Here is a 17,982-nt window from a genome sequence, read left to right on the forward strand (position 1 = left end):
CTCCCCTTGTAAAGACTTCAGCTCATTACTCCCATTCTTCACCTCCATTGAAACCTAAGTGAATTAAGGGGCTATAAAACAAGAAACCTAGGAATAGCTGAGTACACAAAAAAGAGACTGTCTAGCTAATAAAAGCTGCATATTGTAATTCAGGTATAGTGTTTGACATGAAAAAAAAAAAAGTCCAGAGGGAAGTGATGACCCATCAACAGGCTCCATGTAAGATAGGCCTAAGTGGTAACCATCGAGATAGAGGCAGAAATAGTTACAAATATTGTGCTCATTGTGGTCTTTGAAGTTGTAGGATCATCATGTAACATATCTGTAGTTGTTTAAGGATGAGGTCACATGTAGTCTTGAATGTATTAATCCTCATCCATTTTATTACAAAATGTGGTGGTTTATTATACAGTTCTTTTCTGTACATGTATAAAAAGCCTGGAATGAAGTTTATGGCCACAATTTACATAAAGAAAAGGCAGAGGTTTAAAGCGTCACTGTCGTAATTTTTTTTGCAGAAATCAATAGTACGGGCGATCTTTAAGAAACTTTGTAATTGGGTTTATTAGCCGAAAAATGCATTTATTTTTATATGAAAAAGCAGTTTGACGTTCTCCCCCCTGTCTTTATGGTTCTCTTATGGAGAGGGGAGGGGTGGAGAGAGATTATGCACCAAAACAGGACAATAAAGAATTAATTTACAGCTACATAACCAGCTATCTCCTCTGAAGTCAGCACTGACCTCTCTGACCTCTGAATACCACTTTCACACAGGTCCCGCTGTGTAATCCTTTGTTCTCTGCTCTCTGGTGGCGACTAGTCTCCCTCCTCCCTCCTCGCCTCTCCATAGGTTACACAGGGCTCAACTTAAAAGAGTTGAGATTTCCTGCTAATGACCAGTGAATGAGAGGGGTGGGGGGGGAACATGTGGAAAGTCTTTTTGAATGCAGATAATAGCATTTGCCTAATAAACCCAATTACAAAGTTTATTAAAAATTGCCTGTACTATTGATTTCTGCAAAAAAAAATAAAAAAATACCACAGTGACACTTTAAAGTAAAACTGCACACACCTACACATCAAGTTCTACATGTGGCCTAACGCTAAGAGTCCTGTTTTTGAACCGCTGCCTGGTTCCTGCATATGGTGCTGGTGTATTCCTGAGCTCTAGGGGTCTGCACTAGGGGTGGGCCCACAGTGTGACACTCGGTGACGCAGCTTCATTAATTCTAATGGAGCTGCATGCTTGGGAATAGACTGTAGCTGTGCATGAGAACCAGGCGGCAGTTCCAAAAAAAGACCACGGCATAGGCATCCCCATGCTGGCGCCGGTGTGCTCGTGTGAAAAACGCAAAGCGATGTACCTAGTGGTACATTCGCTTTAATCACTCATTTAGCAAACGACAACTGATGACTTTTTCTTTTAAATGGTAGGCGTTTACAAAAGGTGATCAATCACTATAAAAAATTATAAATGTGATTGTAATTACAATCATAATTGAGTTCCTATAAATATTGTGAATGATCGCAATTGTGTTCGTATCTATATACTGTGAACGATGAGTGTTTACACTGTAAGGCTATGTTCACACAACATCAAAAATATTGAAAAGGCGGACGATTTTCGAATTTAACAAAACATCTGTTTTTGCCGAGATGTAATTGACTGCAATGGCAATGCATTGAAGTCACTGGGAAGACAGACGTCCAATGCGCACAATGTATTGAGTAACAGACGTTTTTGCTGCGGGCGTCAAAATAATGAACATGATCATTATTTTCAGACGTCTTTTGCAAACAACTGTTTTTTATTAGCTCTTCACGCGCAGTTTTTCTTTTTCCTCGTTCTTTCTCTGTTTTTACTATTAAATTCAATGGACTGTTCAATTAAGCCGCATCCAAAGAGCAATTAGTAACCCCAACTAGAATAATGTACAAACAGCCGTCATTGCACTAAGGGGAGGCCAGACAGCTAAATAATGTCCGTTATTTTAGACTCAAAATAACGGATTTCATTTTAAACGGAGCTGAAAAAACGTTGTGTGAACATAGCCAAAGACTTGAGAACAATTCCAAAAGGTAACCCCTGCTTCAGCTGTAGCTGCTGATTGTATTCTAAAGAGACTGTGCCTCACAATTGTGGAAGAAGTATTCTGTCAAGTAAAGACTGTGCCATGTTCCCAGTCTTTGGTCTGATTTCTGCAACTAGAACATCAGAGAGAGCCTCAGGGGAAATATTACCACCAACCCAATCTAAGCTGTCCACTCTTAAGTGCATAGGCCCACAGAGCAGGGGACAACCAGTGTAACCAGTATGGTAGCATAAAATATTTTATGTAATAGTAGTAGAACAGGTCTGACTATTAGCTGTTCCCATCTCTCCATATGAACATTTGAACATGCATATTCTTTTCATCAAGGCATATTTTATCGTGGGCTGTGGACATCATATCCCTTTGTGCATTGTTTCGGTCCATGGCACCAGCTTCCACTTGTTGCTCATTGTAATTGTTTATCTGATACTGAGAAATGTGTTTGCAGAAAAAGATCCTAAATTTCTTTTTAGTTGTCGTAGCCCACTAAGGTATTTTTTTTTACTTGGATTTAGTTTTCATTGTATGCATTTATTAATATAAAGAAAATAGTATTCTGCTTAGTTAGTGCTAAATGGTCTCCCAATGTGAACTACAGCATCTTTAAAGACACTCACATTATAGAACTTAAGTCACCTTTAGCACTATAATGTGTGAACAGAAAAAGGCATAATCATTCAGACAAATCATATTACTCCATTTTAATAACATATTCCAAGAAGTCTGTCATTTTTTGTAGGGTCTGACCATTTACTTTAATGACTGTGACATAGATTAAGAATTCATTTCATGGTTCTGCAAACAGGCCGTGAATATTGTAGAAAAATACTAAGAAAGTACTTGAACATGATTTCTTAAGTTATTGAATATGAAATATTTTCTTGTTATAATTATAGCTTTTCATAATCACGTTACATTGTGGCATTTTAAAGCTTTACGCTCAAAGCAGACTCAGAAGTAAGATATTCACTTTGTCAGTTTTCAATGGTCAAGTTTCATACAGCGTATAAACTTGAAACTATACTACACTGTAATACAAATACAGTTAATGGTAATGATAGTTCTGCAAGGTACAGTATAACTATTTCATACTGATCCCATGAATAAAGCATGTACATGAGTAGACAGGGGCGCCGCAATCATGAGGCGACCTGAGTCGTCTGCCTCAGGCGGCGCCACCAGCTATCTTCATGGGGGCGGCATTCAGGGCCGCTTTAACCAGAGGGCACATGGTGCACGTGCACCGGGCCCGCTGGTTAAAGGGGCCCCCCCGAGCAGGCCGGCCGTTGCTATGTGCGACCAATGCGGTCGCACAGGGCTCCGGCCACCAGCCTGTCAGGGGGGAGCGCCATGGATGGGTAATCTACTTACCCCTCCATGGCGCCCCCTGCAGGGCCCCCCCCGTCCGCCGCTGCCCCCGTCCGCTGCTGCTGCGGCGCGTCAGCGCTGCAGCAGCAGCGACACTGACAGAGAGAGAGCCATTGGCTCCCTCCCTGTCAGTCACTCTTGTGGCCGCACTTCCTGCAGTCACAAGAGGCCGCGCTCTCCCTCTAGCGGCCGACGTCACTGGAGCGTCGGCGCGAGGGTAAGGGGAGTGCAGCCTCTTGTGACCGCAGGAAGTGCGGCCACAGGAGGGAAGAGAAGAGGAACGCGTGGACCTAGGTGAGTAACAGTGTTTGTTTTTTTCAATGTTATATCGCAGGGGGAGCTATATACTACTGGGGAGCACAGGGGGCTATATACTATGGGGGAGCATAGGGGACTATATACTACTGGGGAGCACAGGGGAGCTATATACTATGGGGGAGCACAGGGGGCTATATACTACTGGGGAGCACAGGGGGCTATATACTATGGGGGAGCACAGGGGGCTATATACTATGGGGGAGCATAGGGGACTATATACTACTGGGGAGCACAGGGGTCTATATACTATGGGGAGCACAGGGAAGCTATATACTATGGGGGAGCACAGGGGAGCTATATACTACTGGGGAGCACAGGGGAGCTATATACTACTGGGGAGCACAGGGGGCTATATACTACTGGGGAGCACAGGGGGCTATATACTATGGGGGAGCACAGGGGGCTATATACTATGGGGGAGCACAGGGGAGCTATATACTACGGGGGAGCACAGGGGACTATATACTACTGGGGAGCACAGGGGTCTATATACTATGGGGAGCACAGGGAAGCTATATACTATGGGGGAGCACAGGGGAGCTATATACTACTGGGGAGCACAGGGGAGCTATATACTACTGGGGAGCACAGGGGGCTATATACTACTGGGGAGCACAGGGGGCTATATACTATGGGGAGCACAGGGAAGCTATATACTATGGGGGAGCACAGGGGGCTATATACTATGGGGGAGCACAGGGGGCTATATACTATGGGGGAGCACAGGGGAGCTATATACTACTGGGGAGCACAGGGGAGCTATATACTATGGGGGAGGACAGGGGGCTATATACTATGGGGGAGCACAGGGGAGCTATATACTATGGGGGAGCACAGGGGGCTATATACTATGGGGAAGGACAGGGGGCTATATACTATTGGGGAGCACAGGGGAGCTATATACTATGGGGGAGCACAGGGGACTATATACTACTGGGGAGCACAGGGGTCTATATACTACTGGGGAGCACAGGGGTCTATATACTATTGGGGAGCACAGGGGGTCTATATACTATGGGGAGCACAGGGGAGCTATATACTATGGGGGAGCACAGGGGAGCTATATACTACTTGGGAGCACAGGGGACTATATACTACTGGGGAGCACAGGGGTCTATATACTATGGGGAGCACAGGGAAGCTATATACTATGGGGGAGCACAGGGGAGCTATATATTACTGGGGAGCACAGGGGAGCTATATACTACTGGGGAGCACAGGGGGCTATATACTACTGGGGAGCACAGGGGAGCTATATACTATGGGGGAGCACAGGGGGCTATATACTACGGGGGAGCACAGGGGGCTATATACTATGGGGGAGCACAGGGGGCTATATACTATGGGGGAGCACAGGGGAGCTATATACTATTGTGGGAGAGCACAGGGGGGGGCTATATACTACTGGGGAGAGTGCACAGGGGGGCTATATACTAATGGGGGAGCGCACAGGAGGGCTGTATATAACTGGAGGAGCACATGAGGGGCTATATACTACAGGGACACCTTAAAACTATGGAGGCACAGAGGGGTGTAACTACTGTATAGAGGTACAAGGGACCTAACTACTGTATGTGTTGGAGCCTAAAATATTTGTCTGGCAGATTCTGGAGAGAAGATTCACAGCCAGGGGAAGACTTCAAGGTGGCCCAGGCTGGATGGAGAGAAAAAGAAAAGGTGACAGACTCTGATTGGAGAAGACGCCCCCGGTGAGTCACTGGATGTAACTGCACTCTGTTATAGGATTGTAGTGTTAGGGGTCATGATGTGGCGGTATTATGTAATGGTATCATTGGTGATAACTTTCTGTTTTGTTTAGTGCAGTTTTTATGTAATATGTAATCACTGTATGGTGGAAATAGTGTTATAAGGTAACTACTGTATGTATTGGGGCTCTTGATACAGTGTGGGGGCAAATTCAGTACATTATACAATGTGCGAAAGGGAAGGGGGGGCCCACTCTTGAGGGCTGTGCACTGGGCCCACCAATGTATTAAAACGGCCCTGCGGCATTCAGTGGCAGACTATAATATGAGCGGTTCGGCGGCCGCCCACATTACAATCCGCCACTGACTGTACCATGTACCGGAGCCCCCCCGCCCCCGGGCAGTATCTGTAATGAGATGCTGTGAGCGGGGGGGACTGTATTCATAAGCGCCGCGCTGTAATGAATCAGCCGCGCGGTGCTGTTACTACAGCGCGGCGCTTATGAACACAGTCTCCCCCGCTCACAGCATCTCATTACAGATGCTGTCCGGGCGCGGGGGGACTCCGGTAAATGCATTCCACGTCCGTGATCCGTCAGGATCACGGAACGTGGGAATGCAGCCTTAGTCCCCCGGCTGATGTGCGGCTGCCGGAGGTGTCCCATCCTGTCCCCGGCAGCGCGCGCATCAGAGAGATCCCCGTGCGCCGGAAGTCACAGCCACAGGCACACGGGGAGCTCTGTGATGCGCGCGCTGCCGGGGACAGGACGGGACACCCCGGGCAGCCGCACATCAGCCGGGACCAGACCAGAGAGGCTCGACGGGGGAACGGAGGGCAGGTGAGTTGTGTGCTGTTTTTTTGTTTTTGTTTTATCTGCTGTGCAGGGTGGGGGGGGAGAGGGGGACCATATATAAGGTAGGGGGGGAAGAGGGGGACCATCTATAAGGTAGGGGGGGAAGAGGGGGACCATCTATAAGGGAGGGGGAAAAGAGGGGGACCATCTATAAGGTAGGGGGGGAAGAGGGGGACGATCTATAAGGGGGGACATCTATAAGGGAGGGGGAGAGGGAAGAGGGGGACCATCTATAAGGGGGGGCCATCTATAAGGGAGGGGGGAAAGAGGGGGACCATCTATAAGGGGGGGACCATCTATAAGGGAGGGGGACTGTCTATAAGGGGGGGGAAGAGGGGGACCATCTATAAGGGGGGGGGAAGAGGGGGACCATCTATAAGGGGGCATCTATAAGGGAGGGGGGAGAGGGGGACCATGTATAAGGGGGGGAGGGGGACCATCTTTAAGGGAGAGGGGACCATCTATAAGGGAGGGGGAGAGGGGGACCATCTATAAGGGGGGGGGAGAGGGGGACCATCGATAAGGGGGGGAGAGAGGGAAGAGGGGGACCATCTATAAGGGGGGGGAGAGGGGGACCATCGATAAGGGGGGGGGAGAGAGGGAAGAGGGGGACCATCTATAAGGGGGGGGGGAAGAGGGGGACCATCTATAAGGGAGGGGAAAGAGGGGGACCATCTATAAGGGGGAAAGAGGGGAGAGGGGGACCATCTATAAGGGGGAAAGAGGGGGGAGGGGGACCATCTATAAGGGAGGGGAAAGAGGGGGACCATCTATAAGGGAGGGGGGAGAGGGGGACCATCTATAAGGGAGGGGGGAGAGGGGGACCATCTATAAGGGAGGGGGGAGAGGGGGACTATCTATAAGGGGGGGGGAGAGGGGGACCATCTATAAGGGGGGGGGGACCATCTATAAGGGGGGGAAGAAGGGGACCATCTATAAGGGGGGAGGAGGGGGACCATCTCCTAAAAGATCAGCACCCTCCTCTCCTGACATTCTCTGTGCTGCTGTGACCTGTCCTAAAAGATCAGCACCCTCCTCTCCTGACATCCTCTGTGCTGCTGGGACTTCTCCTATAGGATTAGCACCCTCCTCTCCTGACATCCTCTGTGCTGCTGGGACCTCTCCTATAGGATTAGCACCCTCATCTCCTGACATCCTCTGTGCTGCTGGGACCTCTCCTATAGGATTAGCCCCCTCCTCTCCTGACATCCTCTGTGCTGCTGGGACCTCTCCTATAGGATTAGCCCCCTCCTCTCCTGACATCCTCTGTGCTGCTGGGACCTCTCCTATAGGATCAGCCCCCTCCTCTCCTGACATCCTCTGTGCAGGAAGGGACCAAACATTATGTTTATTGGGGACAGCAGTGGGGGGGGGGGGGCAGTAGTGGATTATAATGTGGGCGGATTGACGGGGGGGGGGGGGGGCGTCATTCTATAGTTCGCCTCGGGCAGCAGAGAGGCTAGAATCACCCCTGTGAGTAGAAATACATTACTACACCATAACCTATGCTACAAAAACCAGCCCAAGAAGCCATTACATAGGCCAGTTGGAGCCTCCACTGCAAGTTCTACCACATTTTATTGTATATATAGCTATTGTATATATTTGTTGGGAAGGCTTATAGTGTTCAGACAATCACTCAGTCATTCGGTCAGTCAACATGACTAACAAAAAAAGGGAGAAAAGAGAATAGGTGCTATATCTGTGTCTTTGTGTCATATTGTAAACTTATGTTCATGGATAATGCCAATAATACAGGGACATTGATAATAGCTGAATAAACTTTACAAGTTTATTTTGCAAATACAAGTGTATAGCACTGAAAGAAATTACCTTAAGAAATAGGAAAATTAGCAGTTTTTTTTAAATCCAATTTTACGTTAAACATATTTTCTAAGACTTTCAATATTTTATAAATGTTCCATATATTATCTTTTTTTAAAAATAATTCCGAAATCTTGCATTTTTTCTACTGTCCTATCTGTGATTATAAAAAGGAGTCTGCTGGAAAGTGTATGTACAGAATTACAGAGAAAGGTGACACCAGTATATAAATAAGACAATAGCAGCTTATCCTCCTCAGCCTATGGCTGCAGTCATGTTTTCTATGCAGCCTTAAAGCCCTATTCCACAGGCTGACTGACAGGAGCAAACGAGCTCTATTAACGCTTGTTTGCTCCTCGTTTCCCGCTCGCCACTACTCCACGCGGCAGCAGCGAGCGGGTGAGTCGGGGGGGGGGGGGAGCTGCTGGGGGGGCTGCCCGGGGGATCGCTGATCGTCCGGGCAGTCCATAGGATACAGCAGCGTCTGCTGCCGATGCTCTTAACCCACAAAGCGGCGGCAGCAGATCGTTGCTGTATCATCCGTTTGTCTTTTAACATGCTTGTTTGTCTTTGTCTTTCAATATGTAAAGCAGTTCAAATTTCTTGTGAAGTAACTTACATTCCTAGGCTATGAGCAGGAGGATAGCAGGCAAAGGCGTCCGTATCGCTATATAGATAGCCGCTAATAAAGATCATGATGTGAGAACCGTTTTTCTCCTAATGGATTTAATCCCTTCCAGGTTTCCACTCTAAACTCTGACCCTGCTGATTCCATGCAACTATCTCACTATGCCCCTTTCTTGCAGTATCAGTGAAGACCTACTACCCGAACTTCTGGGCAATTGCAGTTGAACTGGGCATGCCTGGCCTATGTTAACCCTTTCCCCTGCCGCTGTTACAATCTTGTGACAGCGCCAAGGGAGAGAGGGGAGGGGAAAGAGCTCAGGGCTTGCCTTTCCTCCCTCCCTCCCCCTGCCGGCCTCCGTAGCCAGGAATCTGGAAGCTTGAGGCTTCCGGTTTCCATGGCTACCATCGGGGCTCTGCGATCACTTCTCAGAGCCCCGATGGACATTGGCAGAGAATTTTCCCTCTGTCAGGAGCCCTATAAATGCTGTAGTCGTGCCGACCGCAGTATCTGTAGGGTTAACTCTCAGCACTGATAGCCGGGACCCACCACGGATGACACAGGCGCAGCTCCTACACCTGTGTCATCCTGGAACGTTAATTAATGTATCGGCAGCATCAGGCATAGGCTGCAGCAATGTTAATTAACTGTGTAGCGGCAGGAGGGGGTTAATGCAGGCACATTTATATCTCTCAAATCGTACAGTTTCAGAAATGCCTGTACATTTGAAATATGTTTAATTTCACATAATGCCTAAGTTTAGACCCAATTTTCTTAATGACAAAATCCCTTTAACATAAATAAAATTTTTAAGATTTTTATTTAAAGCTAATTTTATAATACGCAATGACTTTTTACAATATGCGCTGGGGAAACCCCAAGCATTTTTGTTTGTTTGTTTTATGTCGGACCTTAAATATAAAGGATGTTAGTGGCATGCATCCTATATATTTCATAGGATTTCCCTATATGTATAATATGGAGACTGGAAAAACACTGCAAGACACAGTGTAAACATGACCTAAAGTTAACATGTATCTTTGTCCTGTTTGTCAGAACTCACTCAAAGTGAATGGCACACCAAGCAATGGAGTCCACAGATATGATGCATTCAAGCAATAAGCTCAGGGGACACTTAGGGTATGTTCACAAAGAGTAAAATCGGTGAAATTCCGCTGCGGATCTCTCCGTCGCAGAATCCCGCCTGCCTCAGTGTCACACAGTGTCTCTATGGGAGGGCTTGTGTGCCTCCGCTCAAAGAATTGACCGCTTTTTGCTCCATGTGAACATACCGTTACTTGGAGAGGGACTGACTGATTGTACAGAATCTTTCGGGCTTGTTAGATCCCACAGGAAAACCTATTGGGAATAACAAACATTATATTTCTTACACATTTCTATGATTTACATAACGGTAATTTTTGTTGTTTCTATTGCCCCAATGATATGCAAAATAAATCAGTTCATTTGCCTTATTTTCTCACAAAAACCCTTATATTTTGTTATCTTTCTCTGGACTTGTGTATCACACCGACTCCATCTTTCTCCCTCTCTACCTTGCAAATAGTACCAGTGTTTTTCCCATTGAGAAGAGATGTAGGACATTGGAAATGAAGCCAACCCTTTAATTGTCCTGCAGTGAATTATTCAAATGTATAATCTTTGCAAAATTTCAGCGCAGGCAATGCAAGTAAATGCTGTGCATGTTTAAAAGTCATTTCCATAAGTAACTGCAATTTCTCTACTGTTTGCCCCTGTTTAATGAGCTGAAATCTTGTTTGCATTCCTCCCAATTTCACAACGAAAAGCGACCAAGCGTTGGTACCGAAATTACATGGCCCAAATTAAAAGCATACAAATGCTTCCCGGAAACAGTAAAAAAATAGAAAGTAGCCTTTTTATAAGGAAGGATAAAAAAAATATATAATATCATACAAGGATCTACATATAATTCCTCGATCTATATACATACATTCCCTGACATTTATTAAAAATGGCCTTAAGTGCACCCCAAGACTCTTCATTTATTTTAGACTTTCATTATACGAGTACTAAGGCCTTTTTCTTTTTTTTTTTTCCTGCTTTTAGTTAAATGAACTTAATGGCAATAAATGCAAATGTCTCTAAGAGGAAAATAGTTAACATTTATTTATTCTTACTGTTGTCTCTTCCCTTGCTGGTGTCATTAGAACAGTTCGTTGCATCCCATTCGCTCCCATTATCTCTGCTATCAGAGCCACTCAGCACGACTCCTGCACGCCTAGAAGTGGTTTTCAGAGGCCCACATAGGGCTGGTACATCATCTCCCAGGCACCAGCTTAATGACGAGAAAAAGAGCAGGGAATGTGTCTGAGAAAACAGAGAGAGAGAAGGAAAAGATATTTTCTGTATTTGAGCTTATCTGTGATGTGACCATATTTGTTAGGCTATGAAGGTCTTATGACCAGAGGTAAACTGCATTCATGCTGCTAATGGGAACAAGGTATCATACCGTAAACCTTTGTTGCTCTGCAAGGTTTTTATTACAATGCACTGTATTCCAGCAAAGCAAGAAACTTTATACTACAAAGTTTTGAATACGCATCTCAGCAAGACACGGTTTACTTGGCTGGGTGTTCTTCAGCATGTGCTCTTCCATTATGCTATGTGAAAAATTACAAGGCTTAAACTCAAACCCGTGTCTTATTGAACGTCATCAATACATCAAGAAAAGACTCTATGACAACAGATTAGATATACATGTGTGCAGGCTCACTCTTTCAGGACAGCAGCAATTTTACCACCCTAAAAAATGCAGTTTTTTTATTACGGGTATTAATAATTATTATAATCAATTATAGGACCATTGTTATTTTTAAAAAAGGCGGAAGATGATGTGCTGAAGATGTTATGAGAACATATCCTTAAAGTGTCGCTGTCGTTATAACTTTCAGAATTTAAATCAACAGTAGATGTCAAATAAAGATAGTTTGCAATATACTTTGATTATTATTTTTTTACTTACTAGGCTATGCTCACACAACGTCAAAAATTGAAAAAAGCACCCGATATTTGCTATATATTTGCGATATTTTAAAAAAGGTCAGTTTTTGCCGCAATTTAACTGACTGCAATGGCAATGCGTTGAAGTTAATGGGAAGACGGACGTCCAATGCACACAGTGTATTGAATAACTGACGTTTTTACCGCATACATCAAAACAATAAATATGATCATTAGTTTCGGACGTCTTTTGCAAACAGGGGATGTTTTTTATTAGCTGTTCACACACAGTTTTCCTTTTGTAACCGTTCTTTCTCTGTTTTTACTGTTAAAATCAATGGACTTTTCTATTAAGCCACGTTTAAAGGCCAATTAGCCACACCCAAACCCCAAACTAGAATAATGTACAAACACTAGTCATAGCACTAAAGGGAGGCCAAGCTGCTAAATGATGTCCGTTATTTTAGATTCAAAATGACGGACATTATTTTAAACGGAGCTGAAAAAACGTTGTGTGAACATGGCCTTATGCTGTAAAACAAAACTATACTTACCAGAAATCCAGGTCCAGTCTCCTGAAGCTTTTAAGTGTTGTGCTGGTTGAAAAAAAAAAGAGAGACTAAATCCATGAAGTCTGACCAGTACAGAGTGTCACAACTCAATGGGGGAGATTTATCAAAGAGTGTAAAATTTAGACTGGTGCAAACTGCCCACAGCAACCAATCACAGCTCAGCATTCCTTTCAGCACTGCCTAAAGCTGAGTAGTAATTGGTTGCTGTGGGCAGTTTGCACCAGTCTAAATTTTACACCCTTTAATAAATCTCCCCCAATATGTCTGTCAATCACATGACTGCCTTCTCTGTGAGCGCTCAGATGACCTGGAAGACATGGGACTTCCTGAGCTTAGACTCTTTAATGTAATGCACCACAAAAAAAGTAAAATTAACAAATGGTATTTACATTTGAGATAAGTAGAAATAGGGCCTCATGTTCAGGACTAGGAAAGACAGTATTTTAAGACAGTATTTGGTCAGGCCAGTATTTGTGGCAAAATCCAGGAATGGAACCAACAAGGAGAAAAACTAGAATGGACAATAATTGCCACTGTTTCTGTGCTTTGGATCTACTCCTGGTTTTGACTAAAAATATTGACCAAGATACTGTTTGAACCAGCCCGGTAGATGCACAGAGTCTCCAAGTTGATGTATTGTAGCCAACTTACATTTCACAATTTTCCATCAATTTTTATTCCCCAAGCAGTAAAGTTTGTATACTTTAAAGGCCCTACTACACAAAACGTTTATCGGCTGATATCGGCCGTTACGGACGATAATCGTCTTGTGTAATAGAAAGCAACCATCAGCCAACATGAACGATGTTGGTTAATTGTTGCAGTCGTTTGTCTTTCAACATGTTGAAAGACAAATGACTAATTTAGCACAGATCGCCCTGTTGAATAGGAGCGGCGGCAGCAGGCAGCTGCTATCTGCTATGGGCTTCCCAGACGATCTAGCGATCACCCGGGCAGCCCCTCTCCTCCAACTCCGTGGCCTTGTACTATGCACCTGCATTCTGTAATATATAATAGTACCTGTCTATGGCACCATGCTATAGATAGATAATCTCTCTAATACATGGGATGATTACTGGCCCAGTGATTAGCCGATGAAAAAGCAAAAGTGCATTTACTGGGTGATCGCATTATTTTGGCAGGTTAAAAAAATCCTTGTTCATTGTGTTATGCCAGTGTTGAAATATATGGAGTGTGCCACAAGTTTTTTTCTTTCAGCTTTCATGGGAATTCCACCAACAAACAGCTCTGGCAAACCTCTGCATGTCTTCATATGAAACTGGTGGTATACAGACGTACAGTAAGGCCCCACAGACTACTACTGCTGCCCTATTAGCAGTACAATTTAGAGGTTGTATGAAGAATTCATACAATAGTGTGCATGAGGCTTGGCTGCCATTTTTAGTTAAGATACCAAAAAGGCTAAATAATGCAAAAAGGAACAAAATAATTTCTGTGCTAAGTAGTTGGAAGCGATCCTTACAAAGTCAATGTTCAATTTTCGGTAGTAGGTCATTGTGCTAATATTTACAAGAGTAAGAGCCATTTTGGCCAGGAAAGTGTTAACTGTGGAGAAAAAAAAACATGGCTGTTAATTAGAAAAAGTTGACATTGTCTTCTAAGATAAATTTTCTGCTGAGGTAGAAAGCTCTTTACTGCAAAGTTGCACACAGCCAGCCCTATCCCTCCACCCTCCTTTCCCCTTCTTCACCAGCATCATTTACATCGGTAATTAGTTGTAATTCTGCAGTGCTCATTAGAGAAGAGCTGGAAACATATCAAGTAGTGCAAACGCAGTGGGATAGTAGCACATAAGGTTTAGAGGATTAGATGTCTTAGCGCATGTCATGTAGCCGGAGTCGTAAAATAGAAATAAGGAGTCAATATCATTTGGGATCATGTAAAAATGTGACAGGCTTGAAAATAGACCACGTTTTGTTGTGAAAATGTCTTTAGGTTATGAGCTCTTGTGAACAGTTCTAGACGGCGGCGGTCTAGTTATTGGCATTATTTGTTATAAGCCACTGCAGAAAATAGTGATAACATTTATGTTATGGTTTCATCTGTGACAGTCTCTGAAAGGAGAAACTGAATAGTAACCTGGCGGAGGAGCAGCGTGTTATGGCACCCCACAGCTCAGACAGACACATCACCACTCCGATGTGTCAGGGCGCTTAATAAATGTGGGAAAATTGAGTATAACAAATCTGCATTAAATTGTAATGCGCACTTTAATATGTAGGCCCAGTGGAAGTGTGCTAAATTTCACACAGCAAGTTGCATTTACATATTGGAATAATATGAGATAATAATCCTTAAATGATTTATACACAAAGGCTACAAGCAGATTTGACAGCTCCAATGTGTATGTAAAAACTTCTGAAGCTTGGCAATTTATAAAACGGTAGACGCTGTTTTCAAGAATTAGCATTTTATAGAATATTATTATTATTATCATCATCATTAATACAATATTTTTTAATGAAGACATTTAGTCTCACTGTAATTTAACCAGTGGGGGAGGCTTATTAATATTGTTGTAAAATATATAATTTAATGAAATTGTGAATATTGGGCGAATTGCACCAAATTTATCAAAATGGCACACAATGAAAGAATATTTGGCCTATTTTGCAAGTCGCTTTACATTTGAACCTGTTAAAAAATGTGTCAGCTTTATATAATACTGAAAGCCCAAGTGTCAAGAATAGTGTTGAGCGGACTTGCTGAAATGTGTGGGTTCAGCAACTTACTCCTAATCCGAACATTCATCATTTGATTTCTGGTGATTGGAGAAGTTTGATGCCGCCCGGCTGCCAGGAAAGCATGGATACAGCCTGCGCAGCGTTTGGGTTCGAAGAACGTTGCCAAACCTGAACAGTTTGTTAAGTCAGCTCATCACTAGTCAAGAAGGCAGTGTTGAGCTTCAGCATGCATGCCTCTGTCACCCCTGCCTTCTTTGACTAATTAACGTATAGGGCTGAAAGGTGGAAACCAAGTGCAGTAGTCATAGGCTATGTTCCCACAATATTTTTTCTTGTCCTTTTATAATTTTTAAAATGACGTCCCATCAAAGTAACGTCCATTATTTTGAGAGTTGGCTGCCTGTCAGTGTAATGACAGCTGCTGGTGCATTATTTTAGTGATGGTGGACTAATTGGCCTTTGGATGTGTCTTTAATTAAAAAGTCCATTGAATTTAATAGTAATAACGGAGAAAGAAAAATTGTGCGTGAACAACAAAAGATAACGTCCGCTGTTTGCAAAATCAGGACATGATCATTATTTTGATGTCCGCGCAGATAACGCCTGTCATTTTATACACTATATACACTGCATTGGACGTCCGTCATTCCATTGACTTTAATGCATTGCATTGTAGTCAGTTGAATCATGGCAATAACGGACGTCTTTTAAAATAGAAAAAGCGGTCGCCTTTTCTCTTTTTTTGACATTGTGTGAACATAGCCAAAAAAAGTCAGGGTATGGCAGGAAGAAGGCAAGTATCCTGCAAATCCTTAACACTTGAGCTCTAAGCATGATATAGAGAAACAGATTCCCTTTAACATAATATTTTAATGAAATAGATATTTCAAATACTTTTAGATTTAAGAGTGGTCAGGGTGTTAGGGAAAAAAATTAGTCATCTGCTGCTGTTCCATGGTGTTGTTCCAATAGTGACAGCCTCTGCAATAGGCACTTCTTGGTCTCCTAGCTGACAAATAGGAAATGCCCACTCAGACAGGGACCTGCTAAGGAAGATTACAGCTGTGGCCAGTGATTGACTAAGTGGGTATTTTCTGCATTGTCAACACATCTGAGGAAGCAGGGAGCAGCAGGCACAGACAGCCATTGGAAGAGCAATGCCAGGGGATCAGGGCAGGGGAGTATGCTTGAATTGTCTACAGCTGCCCTTCAAACCTAAATGGGAATTTTAGAATTCCATGTCTCCTTAACTAACCCTGTCCAGACAAATGAACCTAATGTTTAGTCACTGAGCATAGTATAAAAAGACCTATAGTAGTAAATTAGCACATTTAAAATGAAAAAGACCCCAAAAAGAGTCTTCATAAAGCAATATTATTTAGTGATGTTAAGTATTAAAGCAATATGAATCTCATTACAAATATATATTCCCTGGTTTCAGGTATAGCGCTCAGTTATATATCAAACCCAAAGAAATGAGCACACAGTTTAGCTTTGGCAATTAATGTTGCTATGGTTACATCAAAGATAACAAATAGAGGCTGATCATAAATCTTCTCTGATCATTAATCTTTTCATTGCTAATGTTCAAGCTGTAAGGTACTGAAAGCTTTGCAAGAAACTGAAAACTTGTGCAAGACGTTCATTACTCATCAAAGCATCCGAAAGCACAGACAAATTATATTTATCAAGGTGTTGGGGGGAAGAAAAAGTTGCAAGTGAGCAATGAAAGTATATTGCTTGTTAAATCATCCATTTTCTTACAACAGGTGAACAGTCTAGACTGGCTAAAACTGTGAAGATGAAGATTTGTGGGTACACTAAAATATTGGGTAAAATTAGGAGACATTTATGGAGTTCACCATAGCAGCCAATTCCAGTTTCTCTTTGAAAACCAAAATACTTTACACATCTGAAATTTAGCCTAATGTGCTCCAAGATACATAATAATAACAACACTATAATATTAGATAGAGTTCTGCATATCACCTTACTTCGTAAGAAACTTCCACATTAATTTATGTTGCTAATATGCAGTGTTGAACGGAGAGGCCGGACTGTCCGGGTTCAGTAATGTTCTTCGAACCCAAATGTTCGGCATTTAAATCCCCCGATCCAGAGGTTGGATGAAGCCACAGGGAGTCCTAGAAAACATGGATACAGCCATAGGCTGTAGCCTCGGGGAGTCACATGCAGCACATTCAGGTTCAGAAAACATTTTCAAACTCAAACAGTTCGGCCTCTCCTCTGAACACTACCTATATGTTTTACTGTACCAGCGTTGTCATTATTGATGTTTGTAGCTCACGAAATAGTTTCCCTATCGCATACAGGTACAAACTAAGCCTCATACACCCCATCTGCTGCAGAACCTGATAACACACCCCAGCTGCTGCAGAACCTCATACACCCCAGCTGCTGAGAAACCTAGCATAGAGTGGCTGAGAACTGGATCCAGACATAAATAATGAGGCTGTGTGCACAAGGTGGCAGCCTGCACCCTTTCCTCCAGAAAGCCACCAATTGTCAGCCCACACAGTCGTCTACAGGCCACCCTCAAACAACCATCCATCTAAGCCCCCCCCCTTTCCCCTAGTTATAATACTTACTCATGCCGGTCTGGGGCACAGGGAGGAACAGAGTGTGGTGCCGCTGAGGGGCGTAGGGGGCGATCAGAGACAGGGCTTCCTGTGGTTGGGGTGGGGCTTCCCAAGACATACCTGGGACATGATTTTTTCGGGATTGTCTTCTCAAAACCAGAACAGTCCAGGCAAAATTTGCCCCCTATAGCCTGTATGCTCTGTAGCCAGTAATGTGCCATAGTTTAGCCAGTAATATTCCCTCCTATAGCTGGTATTATGCCCCCCCCCCCCGTTGTCATCATTATACCCCCATGTAACAAGATAATTGCCCCCCCTGTAGCCAGTAATATGCC

This window comes from Dendropsophus ebraccatus, chromosome 8 (genome assembly GCF_027789765.1).
Source record: "Dendropsophus ebraccatus isolate aDenEbr1 chromosome 8, aDenEbr1.pat, whole genome shotgun sequence".
Classification (NCBI taxonomy): Eukaryota; Metazoa; Chordata; class Amphibia; order Anura; family Hylidae; genus Dendropsophus; species Dendropsophus ebraccatus.